This window comes from Propithecus coquereli, unplaced genomic scaffold (genome assembly GCF_000956105.1).
Source record: "Propithecus coquereli isolate 6110/MARCELLA unplaced genomic scaffold, Pcoq_1.0 Scaffold882, whole genome shotgun sequence".
Taxonomy (NCBI): Eukaryota; Metazoa; Chordata; class Mammalia; order Primates; family Indriidae; genus Propithecus; species Propithecus coquereli.
The window spans coordinates 269,702-273,942 of NW_012155085.1; positions in this window are offsets into that span (position 1 = coordinate 269,702).

Below are 4,241 nucleotides of genomic sequence, written 5' to 3' on the forward strand. Positions count from 1 at the left end.
AATTGATGTATCCAGAGCATTTAAAATATCTCCTACCACATAGTAGGTGTTTAATAAATAGTTGTGAAATTGACTTTTTCACAAATCAATAACAGGGTGCAAGGCAAGAACTGTGGTAAAGGCCTAGCTAAAAATAATGATAATAATTAGTAACTGTCCCCTTGCTTGCTTATCTATAATTGCTACTCCAGAGCCACGCAGCTGGTGGTCATAAAGATTCTTAACTTTCTCCATAGATAACATCACCTTTTTGAAACCTAAAGGTAGTTTTTTTTTATTTCTTTTTATTTTTTTATAATTTTTTTTATTTCTTTTTATTTCAGCATCCTAAAGGTAGTTTTTAAGATATCTTCCAGGCCCTGCATTCCAGTGGATTGGTTGATCCACCCAATGGACCAGCAGCCCATACCCAGAAACCTACTCAATTGGAACTGTGACCCCAGGAACAGAAACAACACAAGAAGATGATTTCTACACCCCTATAATTTTGCCCCAATTAGCAAACCCAATTGCCTAATCCCTTGCCTGTCAAACTACCCTTAAAAACCCTGTCTTCCAAATTCTCAAAGAGGCGAATTTGAGAAATTCTTCCATCTCCCCGCTTAGCGCTATGCGGAATAAAGACTCTTTCTAAGCCTTATAAACCCTGCTGACTCAGCGTATTGGCTTCCTCTTGGGCAGCGGGCATATGAACCTGGTTGGGAGGCAACAGTTGTTGAATAAATGAATGAATATAGCAATGTTATTTGTTCACAGATTATAATCAGGCTCAATATTCTAAATAACTGTAGAAGAACACATCACTAGCAACCCTTTTAATATGTCCAGCCTCACTTTCTTTTATCTTTTGGTTTTCCAGTGTGGTTTTCGTAGATTATATTATTGTTTCAATACACCCTCAACAATAGCAGGATTATGTTTCCTGGTCTTTGACATGTGTCCTACCTGTTTACTGTAGGAATAGATACATTCATGCCCCATTGATTTTAACCTTGGGCTTGTGACCTCCTTTGGTCAATGAAATGTGAGCAGAAGCTGCAGCGCGCTAATTCTAAACAGACTTCACAAGGCATCAATGTTTCCACTTGCCAATTGAGCTTCTGCCCTCTACCAAGGGAATAACTGCCCCAGATAATGCTGATCCTATAGGATGCAACCCTGAGTGAGAAAACCATTAGAACAGATCTCAACCTAAGCTACAGCTTGGGAACAAACCCAGCTGAGCCCAAGAAAGCCTAGTAGAGGCACAGCAACCTGAAGACCCATGGGTGAGAATAAGCATTTATTGTTGTAAGCCTTTGAGATTTAGAGCTTACCACTGATTTTAGCACCTGGATTTGGGTTTTTTCTTTGACATACAGCAGCTAGGTGAACCTAGGACAGATATCTTTTGTGGTGGTTTTAAAATATACTTGCAAAGTCTTTCATATTCCCTCTTTCAAAAGGTGGAGTATAATGCCTCTGCTCCTGAATGTAAGTAGACTTTGTGATTGGTTTCTAAAAAAGAAATTGTGGAAAAAGCGATTCTATGCTATTTACAAGGTCAAGTCATGAGAAGGAAAGCTTTTTCCTGGCTCTCACTCTTGAATTACTCACTGTTAACGGAGCTAGCCACCATGTCTTCAGGACACTCAAGCAGCCTGTTGATAGGCCAGCATGGGGAGGAACTGAGGCCTACTGTTAACAGCCACATGACTGAAAGCACATCTTAAAAGTAGATCCTTCAGCCCCAGTTAAACTTTCAAATGACTCCTGCCTCAGCCAACATATTGGCTGCAACCTCCTAAGAGAGCCCATGCCAGAATCACTCAGCTAAGGCCCATAGACTAAGGGATAATAAATTACCTACTAAATTTTGAAGTAGTTTGGTATGCATTGATAGATAACTAATACACATTCTCAAATGGTAACTGATAGGCATCTTGCCAAGTTATAAGGATTATACTCAAGATAAATGTGTAAGATAAATGCGTGACTGATATATTGAATGGTCTGTACTATGGAGTACAAATGTGAAACAGTTTTATTTTCCAATTGAAGCCTTCAACCATGCTTTGCTCTCCTTTTCTCTGCATGATATATAGATATGGAATGGCTGGTTCAAAGGATATGTGCACTTCAAACTCTTGACAGCTATTGCCAAAACGCTTTTCATATTGGTTGTAATACAAACAGTGATTTTTCTTTTTAGAGCTAGGGGTCTAGACCTATGTTGCCTAGGCTGGACTTCAACTCCTGGGTTCAAGTGATCTTCCTACCTCCGTCTCTGGCTTTGCTGGGACTACAGATGCACACCACCATGACCAGCCAAATAGTAATTATTAATATTTATTGAGTGCATACTCTGTGCCAGGCATTAAGCGCTTCACTTGGATTACATGTTTTAATTCTCTCAACAAATTTATGAGATAGACATAATCCATCTTTTATGAATGATAAAACTGGGACACAGAAAGAATAACTTGCCAGAGTTTATACATCCAACATTCATACCCATAGAGCCAGGCTCCAAAACTGTTGTACTCTACTACTGCCTCTCAACTTGTCTCACTATGACATTGTGCAAGAGTGCCTGTTTCCCCCATAGCCTTGCCAATTGAGTAATGTCAAATGCTTTATTTGTTGCTTATTCGATCAATTAAACTTTTAATTTGAATTTATCATCCATGAATGAGTTTGAATCGTTTTATACTTTTAAATTTTTAAGTGTTATTTCTTTTTTGTGAACTGTTTGTGTATGTCCTATGCTTTTTTTTTTTTACGTGCTTACTGTTCTTTTTCTTACTTATGTGTAGGACATGTTTGTGTTTGTGTTATAGATCTGTTCCCAATATACTAATGTTTTTATTTTGTTGATGGTTTCTCTTAAAAAGTTCATTTATTCTTTTATTTTCTTCCATTCATTCTGTAAATTTCTTTATTTTTTAATTTTAAAAAATGTTGTATTGGGCTGGGCATGGTGGCTCAGGCTTGTAACCCCAGTAATTCGGGAGGCCAGGCAGAAGGATGACTTGAGACCAGGCATTCAAGGTTACAGTGAGCTGTGCTCATGCCACTGCTCTCCAGCCTGGGTGATAGAGCGAGACTTTGCCTCTAAACAAACAAAAAAATACGTATTGGTAATACATTCACCTAGTTCAAACATCAATAACATATACAGTGAAAACTTCTGTCTCCTGTATTTCCAGTTTCCACACTCATAACCATTGTAAAATTTTTCCAAAGTACCATTTCAGAGTTTCTTTATATTAATACATAAATGAATATATTTTTAATTCTCCTCCTTTTTTACACAAAAGGTAGCATATTATTCCCACTTTTCCACATCTTGCTCTTTTCTTTTACTGTATCTTAGAGATCTTTTCACATTGAGAAATAGAGAGTTGCCTTTTAATTCCTTGGTATTCCATTGTACAAATGTACCCTAAATATTTAGCCAGTTCCTATTGATGAAAATTTATGTTGTTTCCAGTATTTGCTATTGCCAAATTGTGCAATGAATGTGCAATGAATGATCTTGTATATCCATCATATTTCCCAGTGAAAAGTAACATTGCCAGGCCAAAGGGTATGTGCATATTCTTGATGGATATTGCCATATTGCCTTCCATGGATATTTTAACCAAGTTATACACTCACCAGCAATGAATGAGACAGCTTGTTTTCCAACAGCCTGAACAACAAATACAGATTCACTTACATTTATGCCAGTCTGATATATGGAAAATGGCAGCTCAGTGTAGTATTATTTGCATTCTCTTATTTTAAGTGAAAATGAGCATCACTACATATATGTAACAGCCATTTTTTGTTTTCTCTCCTTTGAATTGTTTATATTTTGTGCTCATTTATTTTGGAATGTTAGTCTTTTTTTCTTGATTACTAGGGACTATTTATATATCAATGGCAAAATTTTTTCATAATGTGTGTTTCTTTTTTTTTTTTTTTTTTTGGAGACAGAGTCTCAGTTTGTTGCCCAGGCTAGAGTGTCGTGGCATCAGCCTAGCTCACAGCAACCTCAAACTTATGGGCTCAAGCAATTCTTCTGCCTCAGCCTCCCGAGTAGCTGGGACTACAAGCATGCGCCACCATGCCCAGCTAATTTTTTCTAGATATTTTTAGTTGTCCGATTAATTTCTTTCTGTTTTTAGTAGAGACGGGGGTCTCGCTCTTGCTCAGGCTGGTTTCGAACTCCTGAGCTCAAACAATCCGCCCACCTCGGCCTCCCAGAGTGCTAGGAT